This window comes from Bombina bombina, chromosome 1 (genome assembly GCF_027579735.1).
Source record: "Bombina bombina isolate aBomBom1 chromosome 1, aBomBom1.pri, whole genome shotgun sequence".
NCBI lineage: Eukaryota > Metazoa > Chordata > Amphibia > Anura > Bombinatoridae > Bombina > Bombina bombina.
The window spans coordinates 475,716,072-475,734,555 of NC_069499.1; positions in this window are offsets into that span (position 1 = coordinate 475,716,072).

The following is an 18,484-nucleotide window of genomic DNA, read 5'->3' on the forward strand; positions in this document are numbered from 1 at the left end:
AAAAAACTGTACAAAAAAAAAAAAAAACAGGAAAAAAAACAAAACAAAAAAAAACAACAAAACATAAAATTAGCAAGTCTTCAAAAAAAAAAAAAAAAAAAAGAAAGAAAAAAAAAAAATTTGCACCAAGGATAAAGTTTGTAAATAAGTCTATAGCTCAGGGGCTGCGGAGTTCTTTTTTTCTTTGCCCCCAAACTGCATATAAAACAGGCTAAATAAAAGAAGTCTATACAAAGGGTTGTAAAGCTGGTTTAGAGTATCACATATGGCAGTCAGGGAGAAGAAAAAAAAGAAAAAAAAAAGAAAAAAAAAAACACAACCGAGTATCAGCCTTCAGCCTGCTTAGTATTAACACTACTAGCAGTTCGGTATTGTAAGTGCCCAGCTTCTGCGGGAAGTGCCCAGCTTCTGCGGGAGCTCTATACTGCGTCCATAGCCCTTTGTAGCCAGCCGTGGCTGCCCACGACTTACCAGTCGCTCTAATAACCTTTGTGTCCGTAAATTCGCCCCAGATATATTGAAGCACAGTACCTGATATGGAGTGTCCACACAATCCAGTGATGATCCGACTCCTAGCTGTGTAAACCCAAAAACCAATTCTTCAGGCGGCAGGCTGAGCGGTAATATAACAGAGCTGAAATCACTCCGCCCCAAGAAGGTCCGCCAGCCCGACAGGGGTAGATAACACTAGGATCAGGCCGCCCAAGTACCTTCCATAAGCGGACTCAAAGTGGGGAAAAGAAGCCAAACATCACCCCACTCTGACACACGCAGCAGTGTCTTAGGCAGCACCGGTATCCTCGAGAGGCAGGAAAGAGTGCTGCTTAGGATGATGGCTCATCCAGGCGGGCCAGAAATGAACAGTTTTCTCCGTGCTTCCAGTCGGCCCTTCACCGCACACAGAGGAGTGACATATAGCTCAACCAGGTGAGCAGTCCAGGGGTGCCACTTCTCGATATCGATCGTAGCCACCTGGTTCCGTGTTACTATTATTTTACTGACAGGGGTTTCTCTTGGTTCCTTTTATTACCCCACCAGGTCAGCTAGGGAACCACGTTAGCCCTCCATACATTCCAAGGTACAGGCTGCAGAACTAGAGTGTGAGGGGGTTCCCAGGTGGACGGGAAGGCAGAAGTTGCTGTATATGCCGGTTTAAAGAGCCTCAGGGGAGCTAGTGCTCCAATTCAAAGGGAAATGTCAGCAGCGTTTCACCAGGGTCCGGTACAGGAAAGCTAAATTAGCCACCGGGAGCCAACAGACCTTGGGTACTGATACACCTGTAGATTTTCGCCAGAAATAGTGTGCACCAGCTATCGTGCACCATTAAGCTGAATAGGTGAACTTCCTATGCAGGATCGAAATCCAAACTCCCAAGCCTGCAAACGGCCAAGGGAAAAAAGCATGTGCTGGAGATAGAATAGGCCTCTCGTAGAGTTCCCAGGTACACCTGCAGCTACCTGCAGTTACCTGCCAGCCCCGCCTCCAGCAGGAAGTCCCCCGGTACACAGTTATTCTAAGTCTTAAGCTTTTGTACTTGTTAATTGGGTCCTTCACCAACACCAGCTCTATTTAAACATCCTGTCTTTTGTCTACGTTTAAACTTGTATTGTATATATAACCTGTACTGCTCAATCCTAAATGCACATGTATCTCAGTTAACATGCCTACTGGATGTCTCTATACCTGCCCCATCCTCTCTTGGGAATGCGTACTACAGACATTCCTTTTCCTCCACCCATCCCTCCACAATTCCATGTCAATAGTCTAATAGCCCTATACTGCTCCCCCTAGACAATTATTCAGTACTCTCTCCATATCATAGCATTTTCACTAGCCCAACTAGAAACCATATTACTTTAAATACCCCCTACCCCCCTTTCACTTCTATACGAGTGGCTCTGGCCCACTGATACCCCTTTCCCCATCACCCCCTAAAAGAAAAAGAGGTCCCATTTACAAACATGAGGTTAATCACTATTTGTATAAGTTACTATTTTCACGCATATTTGTGCATAGGTATGTAGAACATGGTGATTGTTTTAGTATAATTCTATAACTGAGGTGTTCAGCTATTCAACTTCTAAATCAACGTGTGTGGTCCCAAATAACAGACATTACTAACTATATTGTTTATACTCTGGTAATTGTTTATGTCTATAACTAAGTGGTAACCGTATTGTTTTCTTCCTTTTTTGTTACTTGTCATCTCTTGAAACCTCAATAAAAATATTAAAAAATAAATAAATAAATAGTCCAGATAAGGCGCCACTGCTAAGCCCCGCGGCCTTAGAACCGCCAGAAGGGACCCTAGCACCTTTATGAAAATTCTGGGAGCTGTGGCCAACCCGAAGGGAAGAGCCACAAACTGGTAATGCTTGTCCAGAAAGGCGAACCTGAGGAACTGGTGATGATGTTTGTGGATAGGGATGTGTAGATACGCATCCTTTAAGTCCACGGTGGTCATATATTGACCCTCGTGGATCATTGGTAAAATAGTCCGAATGGTCTCCATCTTGAAGGATGGGACTCTGAGGAATTTGTTTAGGATCTTGAGATCTAAAATTGGTCTGAAGGTTCCCTCTTTTTTGGGAACCACAAACAGATTGGAGTAAAACCGCTGCCCCTGTTCTGCTTCTGGAACTGGGCGGATCACTCCCATGGTATATAGGTCTTCTACACAGCGTAAGAACACCTCTCTTTTTGTCTGGTTTACAGACAATTGAGAAAGATGGAATCTCCCCCTTGGAGGAGAATCTTTGACATCTAGAAGATACCCCTGGGTTACGATTTCTAAAGCCCAGGAGTCCTGAACGTCTCTTGCCCAATCCTGAGCAAAGAGAGAAAGTCTGCCCCTACTAGATCTGGTCCCGGATCGGGGGCTACCCCTTCATGCTGTCTTGGTGGCAGCAGCAGGCTTCTTGGCCTGTTTACCTTTGTTCCAAGTCTGGTTAGGTCTCCAGACTGACTTGGATTAAGCAAAATTAACCTTTTGTTTTGCAGCAGGGGAAGAGGTAGAGGGACCACCTTTGAAGTTTCGAAAGGAACGAAAATTATTTTGTTTGGTCCTCATCTTATTTGTCTTATCCTGAGGAAGGGCATGGACTTTCCCTCCAGTGATGTCTGAACTGATCTCTTTCAGTTCAGGCCCGAATAGGGTCTTACCTTTGAAAGGGATGGCTAAAAGCTTAGATTTTGATGACACATCAGCAGACCAGGACTTAAGACATAACACTCTACGCGCTAAAATGGCAAAATCTGAATTCTTTGCCGCTAATTTAGCCAGTTGAAAAGCGGCATCTGTAATGAAAGAATTAGCTAGCTTGAGAGCCCTAATTCTATCCAGAATATCATCTAATGGGGTCTCAACCTGAAGAGCCTCCTCCAGAGCCTCGAACCAAAAAGCAGCTGCAGTAGTTACAGGAACAATGCACGCTATAGGTTGGAGAAGAAAACCCTGATGAACAAATATTTTCTTTAGGAGACCCTCTAATTTTTTATCCATAGGATCTTTGAAAGCACAACTGTCCTCAATAAGTATAGTTGTACGCTTAGCCAGGGTAGAAATAGCTCCCTCCACCTTAGGGACCGTCTGCCACGAGTCCCGCATGGTGTCTGATATGGGAAACATTTTCTTAAAAGTAGGAGGGGGAGCGAACGGAATACCTGGTCTATCCCACTCCTTAGTAACAATGTCCAAAATCCTCTTAGGGACCGGAAAAACATCAGTGTAGGCAGAAACCTCTAGAAATCTGTCCATTTTAAACACAATTTCTCTGGAACTACAATAGGGTCACAATCATCCAGAGTCGCTAAAACCTCCCTGAGCAACAAGTGGAGGTGTTCTAGTTTAAATTTAAAAGCCGTCATATCTGAGTCTGTCTGAGGGAACATCTTTCCTGAATCAGAAATCTCTCCCTCAGACAGCAAATCCCTCACCCCCAACTCAGAACATTGTGAGGGTACATCGGATATGGCTAATAAAGCGTCAGCATTTGTTCTCACACCAGACCTACTGCGCTTCCCCTGCAACCCAGGCAGCTTAGATAAAACCTCTGTGAGGGTAGTATTCATAACTGCGGCCATATCTTGCAGGGTGAAAGAATTAGACGCACTAGAAGTACTTGGCGTCACTTGTGCGGGCGTTAATGGTTGTGACACTTAGGGAGAATTAGATGGCATAACCTGATTCCCTTCTGACTGAGAATCATCCTGCGACATACTTTTAGTAGCTAAAATATGTTCTTTGCAAATTATTGACCTTTCAGTGCATGAGGGACACATTCTAAGTGGGGGTTCCACAATGGCTTCTAAACATATTGAACATTGACTTTCCTCAATGTGAGACATGTTGAACAGGCTAGTAATGACTACAAACAAGCTTGAAAACACTTTATTTAGTGAAAAAATAGCAATCTTAAAAAACGGTACTGCGCCTTTAAGAGAAAAAAAGAATACACGTTCTGCAAAACTGCTTTAAAATACACCAAACTTTTCAAATTTTTGATAGCAGACTCAATTTGTGTAGTTAAGTTTGCCCCACAAAAAAAATAAAACATTTAACCCTTTATTGTGCAAACCGGATTGAAATAAGGCCTAAATCCGTAAAAAACACCCTGCTGTGGCACCTACCTGCCCTCAGGGATAGTAAAAATGGGGTTAAAGCTTCGATTTGGCCCAAAACTTTCACAAGGGCCCTCAGGAGTTGGAGCTTGCTGCTTGCTAAGTGAAAACAACTGCACATCTGAGGCGCGAAAATAGGCCCCGCCCATCTCACTCGATGTCTTTACAGCCTCAAAGAACCGCACCAAATCGGTTTTAAACTAGCCATGTGGGTTCTCAGACCCAAAAAAATAAGCCAAGTGTACCCTCAATAAAGTTGCCAAAAATAAACGTTATTGCCCACAAAACGTTAACAGCACTCCCAGTTCATAAAACGTTTGCCCACAAACATTCAAAAACCAGTGTCAACCATTTTTTAATTAGCCCCTTATGCAAGCTTAGTAATGCCCTTCTATAGCTCTTAGGATTACTGCTTACCCTTACCCTCATGGGGATACTGTCATCCTTTCTGAAATGCACAGTCTCTCCAGAAAAAAACATAATTTATGCTTACCTGATAAATTCCTTTCTCCTGTAGTGTAGTCAGTCCACGGGTCATCATTACTTCTGGGATATTAACTCCTCCCCAACAGGAAGTGCAAGAGGATCACCCAAGCAGAGCTGCTATATAGCTCCTCCCCTCTACGTCGCACCCAGTCATTCGACCGAGAACCAAACGAGAAAGGAGAAACTATAGGGTGCAGTGGTGACTGGAGTATAATTTAAAAATTTAGACCTGCCATAAAAAACAGGGCGGGCCGTGGACTGACTACACTACAGGAGAAAGGAATTTATCAGGTAAGCATAAATTATGTTTTCTCCTGTTAAGTGTAGTCAGTCCACGGGTCATCATTACTTCTGGGATACCAATACCAAAGCTAAAGTACACGGATGACGGGAGGGACAGGCAGGATCTTTATACGGAAGGGACCACTGCCTGAAGAACCTTTCTCCCAAAAACAGCCTCCGAAGAAGCAAAAGTGTCAAATTTGTAAAATTTGGAAAAAGTATGAAGAGAAGACCAAGTTGCAGCCTTGCAAATCTGTTCAACAGATGCCTCATTCTTAAAGGCCCAAGTGGAAGCCACAGCTCTAGTAGAATGAGCTGTAATTCTTTCAGGAGGCTGCTGTCCAGCAGTCTCATAGGCTAAACGTATTATGCTACGAAGCCAAAAAGAGAGAGAGGTAGCAGAAGCTTTTTGACCTCTCCTCTGTCCAGAATAAACGACAAACAGGGAAGAAGTTTGGCGAAAATCTTTAGTGGCCTGTAAATAAAATTTCAGGGCACGGACTACATCTAGATTGTGCAGAAGTCGTTCCTTCTTTGAAGAAGGGTTAGGACACAATGATGGAACAACAATCTCTTGATTGATATTCTTGTTAGTGAAAACCTTAGGTAAGAACCCAGGTTTAGTACGCAGAACTACCTTATCTGAATGAAAAATCAGATACGGAGAATCACAATGTAAGGCTGATAACTCAGAGACTCTAGGAGCCGAGGAAATAGCCATTAAAAACAGAACTTTCCAAGATAACAATTTAATATCAATGGAATGAAGGGGTTCAAACGGAACACCCTGTAAAACGTTAAGAACTAAATTTAAGCTCCATGGTGGAGCAACAGTTTTAAACACAGGCTTAATCCTGGCCAAAGCCTGGCAAAAAGCCTGAACGTCTGGAACTTCTGACAGACGTTTGTGTAAAAGAATGGACAGAGCTGAGATCTGTCCCTTTAAGGAACTAGCAGATAAACCCTTTTCTAAACCCTCTTGTAGAAAAGACAATATCCTAGGAATCCTAACCTTACTCCATGAGTAACTCTTGGATTCGCACCAATGTAAGTATTTACGCCATATTTTATGGTAAATCTTTCTGGTAACAGGTTTCCTAGCCTGTATTATCAATTACTGACTCCGAAAATCCACGCTTTGATAAAATCAAGCGTTCAATCTCCAAGCAGTCAGCTTCAGAGAAATTAGATTTTGATGTTTGAAAGGACCCTGAATTAGAAGGTCCTGTCTCAGAGGCAGAGACCAAGGTGGACAGGATGACATGTCCACTAGATCTGCATACCAGGTCCTGCGTGGCCACGCAGGCGCTATTAGAATCACCGATGCTCTCTCCTGTTTGATCCTGGCAATCAATCGAGGAAGCATCGGGAAGGGTGGAAACACATAGGCCATCCCGAAGGTCCAAGGTGCTGTCAAAGCATCTACCAGGACCGCTCCCGGGTCCCTGGACCTGGACCCGTAACAAGGAAGCTTGGCGTTCTGGCGAGACGCCATGAGATCTATCTCTGGTTTGCCCCAAAGTCGAAGTATTTGGGCAAAGACCTCCGGATGAAGTTCCCACTCCCCCGGATGAAAAGTCTGACGACTTAGGAAATCCGCCTCCCAGTTCTCCACTCCAGGAATGTGGATCGCTGACAGGTGGCAAGAGTGAGACTCTGCCCAGCGAATTATCTTTGATACTTCCATCATCGCTAGGGAGCTTCTTGTCCCTCCTTGATGGTTGATGTAAGCTACAGTCGTGATGTTGTCCGACTGAAACCTGATGAACCCCCGAGTTGTTAACTGAGGCCAAGCCAGAAGGGCATTGAGAACTGCTCTCAATTCCAGAATGTTTATTGGAAGGAGACTCTCCTCCTGAGTCCATGATCCCTGAGCCTTCAGGGAATTCCAGACAGCGCCCCAACCTAGTAGGCTGGCGTCTGTTGTTACAATTGTCCAATCTGGTCTGCTGAATGGCATCCCCCTGGACAGATGTGGCAGAGAAAGCCACCATAGAAGAGAATTTCTGGTCTCTTGATCCAGATTCAGAGTAGGGGACAAATCTGAGTAATCCCCATTCCACTGACTTAGCATGCACAATTGCAGTGGTCTGAGATGTAGGCGTGCAAAGGGTACTATGTCCATTGCCGCTACCATTAAGCCGATTACCTCCATGCATTGAGCCACTGACGGGTGTTGAATGGAATGAAGGACACGGCAAGCATTTTGAAGCTTTGTTAACCTGCCTTCTGTCAGATAGATCTTCATTTCTACAGAATCTATAAGAGTCCCCAAGAAGGGAACTCTTGTGAGTGGAAAGAAAGAACTTTTCTCTTCGTTCACCTTCCACCCATGCGACCTTAGAAATGCCAGTACTAACTCTGTATGAGACTTGGCAGTTTGAAAGCTTGACGCTTGTATCAGAATGTCGTCTAGGTACGGAGCCACCGAAATTCCTTGCGGTCTTAGTACCGCCAGAAGAGCGCCCAGAACCTTTGTGAAGATTCTTGGAGCCGTAGCCAATCCGAATGGAAGAGCTACAAACTGGTAATGCCTGTCTAGGAAGGCAAACCTTAGATACCGGTAATGATCTTTGTGAATCGGTATGTGAAGGTAAGCGTCCTTTAAATCCACTGTGGTCATGTACTGACCCTTTTGGATCATGGGTAAGATAGTCCGAATAGTTTCCATTTTGAACGATGGAACTCTTAGGAATTTGTTTAAGATCTTTAAATCCAAGATTGGTCTGAAGGTTCCTTCTTTCTTGGGAACCACAAACAGATTTGAGTAAAACCCCTGTCCATGCTCCGACCGCGGAACCGGGTGGATCACTCCCATTAGCAAAAGATCTTGTACACAGCGTAGAAACGCCTCTTTCTTTATTTGGTTTGTTGACAACTTTGAAAGATGAAATCTCCCTTTTGGGGGAGAGATTTTGAAGTCCAGAAGATATCCCTGAGATATGATCTCTAACGCCCAGGGATCCTGGACATCTCTTGCCCAAGCCTGGGCGAAGAGAGAAAGTCTGCCCCCCACTAGATCCATTCCCGGATCGGGGGCCCTCAATTCATGCTGTCTTAGGGGCAGCAGCAGGTTTTCTGGCCTGCTTGCCCTTGTTCCAGGACTGGTTAGGTTTCCAGCCTTGTCTGTAGCGAGCAACAGCTCCTTCCTGTTTTGGTGCAGAGGAAGTTGATGCTGCTCCTGCCTTGAAGTTACGAAAGGCACGAAAATTAGACTGTCTAGCCCTAGGTTTGGCTCTGTCTTGAGGCAGGGCATGGCCTTTACCTCCTGTAATGTCAGCAATAATTTCTTTCAAACCGGGCCCGAATAAGGTCTGCCCTTTGAAAGGAATGTTAAGTAATTTAGATTTAGAAGTAACATCAGCTGACCAGGATTTTAGCCACAGTGCTCTACGTGCCTGAATGGCGAATCCGGAATTCTTAGCCGTAAGTTTAGTTAAATGTACTACGGCATCTGAAATAAATGAATTAGCTAGCTTAAGGGTTTTAAGCTTATTTGAAATCTCATCTATAGTTATTGAGTCAAGAGTCTCTTCCAGAGACTCGGACCAAAATGCGGCCGCAGCCGTGACAGACGCAATACATGCAAGGGGTTGCAATATAAAACCTTGTTGAACAAACATTTTCTTAAGGTAACCCTCTAATTTTTAATCCATTGGATCTGAAAAGGCACAGCTATCCTCCACCGGGATAGTGGTACGCTTAGCCAGAGTAGAAACCGCTCCCTCCACCTTAGGGACCATCTGCCATAAGTCCCGTGTGGTGGCGTCTATTGGAAACATTTTTCTAAATACAGGAGGGGGGGAAAAGGGTACACCGGGCCTATCCCACTCCTTAGTAATTATCTCTGTAAGCCTCTTAGGTATAGGAAATACGTCAGTACTCGCTGGTACTGCATAGTATCTATCCAGCCTACATAATTTCTCTGGGATTGCAACGGTGTTACAATCATTCAGAGCCGCTAATACCTCCCCTAGCAGTACACGGAGGTTTTCTAGTTTAAACTTAAAATTTGAAATGTCTGAATCCACTCTATTTGGATCAGATCCGTCACCTGCAGATTGAAGCTCTCCGTCCTCATGTTCTGCAAATTGTGACGCAGTATCTGACATGGCCCTAATATTAACAGCGCACTCTGTTCTCACCCCAGAGTGATCTCGCTTACCTCTAAGTTCTGGTAATTTAGACAAAACTTCAGTCATAACATTAGCCATGTCCTGTAGTGTGATTTGTAATGGCCGCCCTGAAGTACTCAGCGTTACAATATCACGCACCTCCCGAGCGGGAGATGCAGGTACTGACACGTGAGGCAAGTTAGTCGGCATAACTTCCCCCTCGTTGTTTGGTGAATGATGTTCAATTTGTACAGATTGACTTTTATTTAAAGTAGCATCAATGCAATTAGTACATAAATTTCTATTGGGCTCCACCTTGGCTTTTGCACATATAGCACAGAGATATTCCTCTGAGTCAGACATGTTTAACAAACTAGCAATTAAACTAGCAAGCTTGGAAATACTTTTCAACTCAATTTACAAGTAATATGAAAAACGCACTGTGCCTTTAAGAAGCACAGAAAAAAACTATGACAGTTGAATAACAATGAACCGGAGAAATTATAAAAACCAAATTTTTCCCGGTAAAGGCATAAATTTAGCAAAGGATTGCCCCCATTAGCAATGGATAACTAACCCTTAATAGCAGAAAAAAATGTACAAAATATAAACGTTTTTTTATCACAGTCAAAGCACAATCTCACAGGTCTGCTGTGAGTGATTACCTCCCTCAAAATAATTTTTGAAGACCCTTGAGCTCTGTAGAGACGATCCGGATCATGCAGGGAGAGAAACAGACTTGTGACTGAATTTCTGATGCGTAGCAAAAGCGCCAAAATAGGCCCCTCCCCCTCACACACAGCAGTCTTAAATTAAAAAATAAACGACAGCCAAGTGGAAAAACAGTGCCCAAAACAATTTTTCACCCAGTACCTCAGATAATTAAACGATTTAACATGCCAGCAAAACGTTTAAATCAAATAACATGAAATGTCATTAAACAGCCTGTTGCTAGACGTTCCCACTGCAAGTTAGGCTAAAAGTTATATGCATATAGTATTATCCCAGTGAAGTGCCATTCCCCAGAATACTGAAGTGTAAACATATATACATAACAGCCTGATACCAGTTGCTACTACTGCATTTAAGGCTGAACTTACATTATATCGGTATTGGCAGTATTTTCTCAGTCAATTCCATTCCTCAGAAAATAATATACTGCAACATACCTCTTTGCAGGTGAACCTGCCCGCTGTCCCCTGATCTGAAGTTTACCTCACTCCTCAGAATGGCCGAGAACAGCAAAATGAATCTTAGCTACGCCGGCTAAAATCATCCAAAAACTCAGGTAGATTCTTCTTCAAATTCTACCTGAGAAGGAACAACACACTCCGGTGCTGTTTTAAAATAACAAACTTTTGATTGAAGATATAAAAACTAAGTATAATCACCACAGTCCTCTCACACATCCTATCTATTAGTTGGGTGCAAGAGAATGACTGGGTGTGACGTAGAGGGGAGGAGCTATATAGCAGCTCTGCTTGGGTGATCCTCTTGCACTTCCTGTTGGGGAGGAGTTAATATCCCAGAAGTAATGATGACCTGTGGACTGACTACACTTAACAGGAGAAATGACTGAACATACCTCACTGCTATATAGCATGAAAACCTTCCTCACACTGAAGTTTCTTGTGCCCCTCAGCCTCTGTGGGAACTGCACTAAATCTTAGTGACAAATGCGAAGATCATCATCCTCCAGGCAGAAGTCTTCATCCATCTGCTGCCTCAGAGTAAATAGTACACACCGGTACCATTTAAAACAAAAAACTCTTGCTTGAAGAAATTAAAAACTAATATTTTATCACCTCTTTCACTTTACCCTTCCTAGTACTTAGAGTAGGCAAAGAGAATGACTGGGGGGTGGAGCTAAGGGAGGAGCTATATAGACAGCTCTGCTGTGGTGCTCTTTGCCACTTCCTGTCAGCAGGAGGATAATATTCCACAAGTAAAGGATGAATCCGTGGACTCGTCGTACCTTATAGAAGAAATCCAGTACATCACTATCAATCCTCTGAAAGACTGCAATGTGACAGAGAACCAGGACCTCCTCAGACATACAAGAGCAAGTGAAACCGTATGCACACACCCCAGTTAAGAAATAAATGCACTAGCTGTAATGGGGACCAGAGGTTGTAAGGTCCTGGCCCACACTACTCCCCATGCAATAGGGCAACTAGCCTGGTAGAACAGTAGCCCGAAGTTGAGGGTCCTGGCCCACACTACTCCCCATGTTAAAGAGGCAACTAGCCTGTTTGAGGGAACACAATTAAAAATAACTTACCTCTGCCTCCAGCAGACAGTTCATGTACAAAACCTGTGAAGGCAGATACAGAAAAAATTAGTTCCCTGTAACAGGCAAGGACCAGCTAAGGGAGCAAATGTCATGTGCATATAGGATGAGGCAAGGGAACTTCCCTGCTACAACCCCAGGCTGCTGAAGCACCAAACTCTAATAAGAGCATTACAGGAAGGTAGCTGAAACTCCCTTAACCCTCTCTTCTAGGAACTAGCCATTGAGGGTTATTACATAAATATTCTGCAGAGCACCTCCATCTCTGCTTTCCTTCTAGACAAGCCTAATAACTACTGAGAGGGAAGGGAAAGTATGAGGGATACGTGAATGCTCTGGTTGGGGTGTCTTTGCCTTCTCCCGGTGGCCAGGTGTTGTGTTCCCACTTGTAAGAATATGATTTTTCACTACCATAAGAAAGAAATGGGTATATTTAGTTCATTTCTTGTCTCAAAGTCTAATAATAGATTATTTTTTTTAATCTAATGCCAAAATCTCTCCTACCGCTACTGAAGAATTTTGCATATGGATATATTTACAGTTCTTGCAACCAAAAGATCAATTTGCTTTACATTTGCAGTGTTCATAGGGACTGGTAGACTAGTAGTCTGTCTTGGACTCCAAACATCAGCAGTTTGCTCCATTCAAAAGTAAACCATGGAAAGCATGAATTTAGCATTTTATTATCTTTTAAGCTTTAGGTAAAACAGCATTAATGTAAGTCCATTCTAACTGCTTAAAAAACTTACCCCTGAGTGGTTCCTATAGTTGTCTCACATGGTTCCTCTTTACAACAATGATGCTGAGATCATAATATCACATAAAGAAATGTTGCCACATCATTACCAGAGTGAACATAATTGTCTAAGCCTGTGTCTTTGCACAACTCTTCTTCCTTGGTTTACCATCGGGTCTGGTAAATATAAAAATCTCCTTAATTTCAATTTAAAATGTCTTATCCTATTATATATTTTTTTTACATATTGTGAAACATTATAAACTAATCCTTCTGAAATTAAATAAACATTTTACAGTGTCTTTAAAACAGTGTTTTTTAAAGTGTGAAGTGGGCCTCCCGAGTGGGCATTAGAGCATATAAGGGGAGGTGCAGGAGCAGTGACACTATGGAAACCACAAGCAGCAGCTGACTTTGGCAAAACATAGAATGGTCTTAAAGAGCCGACAACATCTGCCATGTCGTGGCAGAATAAGGCAAAGGGCAGAATGTAGGTGGATGAAACGCACAGAGATCGAAATCGCTCAGAGACTGCATTTGTTGTCTTGATCAGTAACTTGCATTTAACATAGGATTAACAAAGTACAAATGTAAATGAAGAACTCTTTTGTTTGATCAGAATTAGCTCTTGAGAGCTGTGTGTGAACCCTGGATCAGATGTAGATTCCCCAAATTAAAACTAAAATAAATCTTAGAATTTTATTTAAAGAGAAAAAGTAACATCTATTATGGGGGGGGGGTAGATTTCATGTAGAGATCCGTATATGATGAAATACAAAGATGTGAGAAATCATTAAAACAATAGTATAATAAGTGAGAGCATGGGCAGTTTAAGATAAATGGAGCGTCATTTTACATTACATGGTTATAGAATAATGTAATTGCATAATATTTGCATAGTTCATCATGGAAACCATTCACAGCTTTTAAAATCAAAGAATCGATTTTATTTGGTAAAGCTAGTCTATGACATAATATACAGGCATACCTAGTTTTACAGCACTTTGCAGATATCGCTCTTTTAACAAATTTGAAGGTTTATGGCAAACCTATGTTAAGTGTCAAGCAAGTCTATCGGCGCCATTGTTCCAACATATATACACATATAAACACATGAATACACTTAAATACACTCGCACACACACAGACAGATATATATATATATATATATATACATCCACAGAGTACCTGCACAACGGAGCGCAACAAATCCTTCGTCTGTTGTATGAGAGTGTAACCGGCTCACTGACAGGGGAGGGCGGGAAATTCAAAATCCCTAATGAAGGGCAATGGCAGCTAGTGGTTCAGCGTGTCTGTCCTGCACGCAAGAAATATCCAAGTCCAAAGTAGAAACCACAAATGCGCTCAGAGTCCTTGTGTATAAGTAAAAAGTTTTCTTTATTAATACATTTAAAAGCAAAAAAAAAAGGTGTCCTAAATAGGACTAATCCAAATGGTATTTTGCAGGCGCACAGAGAGCATACATGTTTCGTGCTTAAATAGCACTTGTTCACTGCTTACCTGTGCACCTGCAAAGGCCTGCCTTTTAATCACAGGATTTAAAGTGATACATCACATAGTGTTTTGCAACTTGAAACTGTATTGTATATATGCATGTCTATTAAGACAAATCACTCAGATAAATATGAACAGAAACAAATGAACAGTATACATTATTACATTGATGTTACATTTTGTTAAATTTAAAACAGATTTTATAAGTAATAAGAAATAGTAAATAGTTTTAAGGAGATTTGAGATAGATGTTTATATTAAAATTAGAATTTTGCCAATATCTAATATTATTATCTAGAAATGATAATATGTACCTGTATTCTAATCATAATGCTGTTTTTAATTTGTATAGATAAAAAACTATATTCTTCTTAGGTAGTATAAAAGAGATTTATACAAATAAATCTAAGTCTCTCCTTGTGTTTATACCAGAAGGGTAGCTAGTTTGTAAAGTTAGAATCCAGAAGATCTCTCTCTTATCTAGGATCATTTCCCTATTTCCTCCTCTACTCCATACTGGTACAAAATCTATGCCCTGCACCATTAGGGCATTAACATCTGCATTATGATTTTGTTTAAAGTGTCCCGCTACTGGTGTGTCTGAATTTTCATCTTCTATACTGCGGAGGTGCTCAAGAAATCTCTCTTTGAGTGGTCTTGTAGTTTTTCCTGTATATTGCTTAAAACAGATTTTACATGTTAATAAATATATTACATGTGTAGTTGAGCAATTGATAGCATATTTGATTTTATGTTCTTTATTCATTATCGTTGATAAACATACATCTCCTTCTTTAACGAAGTTACATGTCCTACATATAGGTCTCCTACATTTGAAAAATCCCTTCTTTCTTTGTAGCCAATTCTTGTTAGTTATAGGTTTCAATTCTGACGGTGACAAGTAGTTTGACAAAGTTTTTCCTCTTTTGGATATATAATTGCAACCTCCCTGCATAATTTCTTTAAGAATGGGGTCAGAATATAGTATTGGTATAGAATTACGTACTATATTACAGATTTTATTATATTCCAGACTATAGTTGGTAATAAATTTTAGTTTATTGTAGTGTTTATCAGTATTTTTCTTTTTATGAGCATTTAGAAGTTGCTCTCTAGGTATATTGTCCACGTTGTTTTTTGCTTTATTTAATACCTCATCTTTAAAGCCCCTGTCTTTTAGTCTATCTAGAGTAATTATAGCATGTTTTTGATACTCTTTTTCATCAGTGCAATTACGTTTTAATCTAATTAGCTCCCCCTTAGGGATAGCTTCAATGACATGTTTAGGGTGACAAGAATCATATTTTAAAGTGGTATTTCCTGCGGTTGGTTTCCTAAATAAGGTAGTTTTTAAATAGTTTGTATTCTCATCAATATAGATATTGAGATCTAAAAAATTAACATTAGTAGTGCTGTAATCGCTTGTAAATTTAATACCACATTCATTATGGTTAAGGTATTGGCAAAAAATTTTGACCTCTGAGTCATCTCCATCAAATACAAACAATAGATCATCTATGTATCTAAAAAATGATACAATGTGTTGTTTGTATGGATTTCTATCTCCAAAAACGTGGAACAGCTCCCACCAACCCATAAAAAGGTTGGCGTACGAGGGGGCAAACTTGGCCCCCATAGCTGTTCCACGCTTCTGGAGATAGAAATTGCTACCAAATTTGAAAAAGTTGTGTGTTAGCAGATACTCTATAGCATTCATGAGAAAAACTTTTGTTGCTGCTTCATAATTGCTGTAATTGTCCAAAAAAAATTCTATTGCTGTTAAGCCTTTTTCGTGTAATATTGAGGTATATAAAGATGATACATCTGCAACAACTAATTTGTAGGATGATTTCCAATGTGTATTATCTAATTTTTTTAACAAAACTGTAGTATCCTGAACGTAACTAGGTAAATTTCTTACTAACGGTTGCAGGAAGGAATCAACTAGCTCTGAAAGTGACTCATTTAAAGAGTCAATGCCAGCGATAATTGGCCTTCCTGGAGGTGAAATAGTATCTTTGTGAATCTTTGGAAAGTAATGAAAAATTGGAGTGACTGGAAATTCCACGACCAAGGCTTCCTGTGTAGATTGAGTAATGATATTATGTTGCCTTGCATAATAAACTAACTCCATAAGTTTTTCCTTAAATTTCCTAGTGGGGTTTTCTTTTAATTTTTCATATACTTCCCTTTCATTAAGTTGTCTAGATGCTTCAGCTACATAATCTGTTCTGTTTAACACAACCACATTCCCGCCTTTGTCTGACTGCCTTATGATTAGTTCTTCATTGCTTGTTAATGTGTGCAAAGCTTCTTTCTCTGCATGTGTTAAATTGGGTTTATTTCTGTACTTTTGTTTAGTTTTATCTCTATTGTTTTTATCTAGAGTTCTCAATTTGTCTTCGATGGTTTTTTGAAAGATATCTAGGACTTTAGGTCTCATTTGTGTAGGATAAAAAGAACTTTTATTTTTTATATGCTTAAGAGAAACATTTTTATCATTGGGTAAACCTAACTTTTCTCTCTGGTTATCTTGCTCAAGTTTCTCAAGATCATATATGCTACACCAATCTGCAAATTGTATGTTGTCTGTTTCTAATTGGTTAGTAGTGCTGATGACCTCATTGAAATCAGTGTTATGTGGTTGTTCTTCATCTATGGCAGAGTAGAAATGCCTGCGTAGTGTAATCTTACGTACAAATCTATTAATGTCTAGAATGGTATCAAACATATTAAAATGGCATGTGGGAACAAAATTAAGTCCTTTTGATAAGACTGATATTTCTTGAGCAGTCAAATTTTTTGAAGACAGATTAATTACATCTGTATTCACGCGTATTTCTTCTGAGTCTTTTGTGATCTGGTCGTGTAGGTCTTGCGCAGACCTCCTCTCTTGGTCTTGTTCTGTACTTGAGTGGGCATATGTAGCACCTCTTCCTTTTCCTCTAGTCCCCCTGTGGGTTTTTTTCTTCTTGCTGGGGTGTGGAATTTGTCCCTCTCGTTTTTTGAGACCTGGGAGGTGGATGCAGACTCAGCTTCTGTATCAGTTGTTCTCAGGACATTTGGTATCTCTATTTCTTCTACTATATCACCATCTGAGGAGTCAAACTCATATTCTGTGTCAGAGAAAGTTACTGATTTTTCTTTCTTGTCTGTTTTTTTATTATTTTTGTAGTGACGCTTAAAGAATCTGGGTTTGGTGTTTTCATCTTCACTCCATCTATACACTTGTCTGGATTCATAATCCTTTTTGTCACGTACCATTTTTCTAGATTTGAACTGCCAAAGTTCTTGTTTGAACATATTCATATTTTTTTCAAACTGAATATCATATTTCTTAAAGTCCACATCATCCTGATAACTTTTTAGATTTTCTTGTATCTCTTTTACCTCTCTCAATATCTCTTTTCTTTGCTGGTTTTTTTATTCAATCAGAAGACTGATTAGAGCAAAGGAACAGGTATCCAGAATATTATTCCACTTCTTTATAAATTCTTGGTCATTCACTAAAAAAGAGGGAAATTTCTTTATCCTCAAACCTCTAAGTATACGCTTTTCTTGGAGATATATCTTGAAGGCCTTGATATCTAAATCCAGTTTGATATCTCTCTTGCGTAATGAGTCAATATAAAAAAACAGACTATCCAGGGTATGTACTATATGGTCATATATATTTTCATCATCATTCTCAAAATCTCCCAAAACATATGACTGTTCACTGCTGTGTTCCATAATGTCTAGTATAGACAAGCACTTGATTTCAAATATTAAAGTCTTTCCTTAGTCTCCCTCCCCTTGGAGCCGTATATATTTTAGTATTGGTGTTCTGTGTGACCAAACAATCTTGAAACATACAAGAGGGTTTCAAGCGCTTTCAATATTCAATAGTACGCTTTTTTATATTTATGTTTATTTCCTTATGCTGTTTTTATAACATCTTCACCCCCTTTATATTTGCTTCTCCTTGGCCTATTAACACATTAACACCAAACAATATATTTTTCTTAGTTACAATATAATCTTTACCCAGATGATAGCCTAATATGCAGCAGAAAAAATTAATGTAGATATTTGTATCTTACCCGCTATGGGGTGAAGCCGATGCTGCAGTCTGTGAGTACTCCGTTCATATACGCTAAGCTGTTGTTCTGGCTGTTTCCTTAGACAGCTATCAGATTGCGGCAGCTAATCGGCATTTGGTCTTTACCGCTGCATACTGATACTCTTCGGTCCGGTGCTGTGATCACATCAAGTCACTTGCTTGGACTTGGATATTTCTTGCGTGCAGGACAGACACGCTGAACCACTAGCTGCCATTGCCCTTCATTAGGGATTTTGAATTTCCCGCCCTCCCCTGTCAGTGAGCCGGTTACACTCTCATACAACAGACGAAGGATTCGTTGCGCTCCGTTGTGCAGGTACTCTGTGGATGTGTGTATT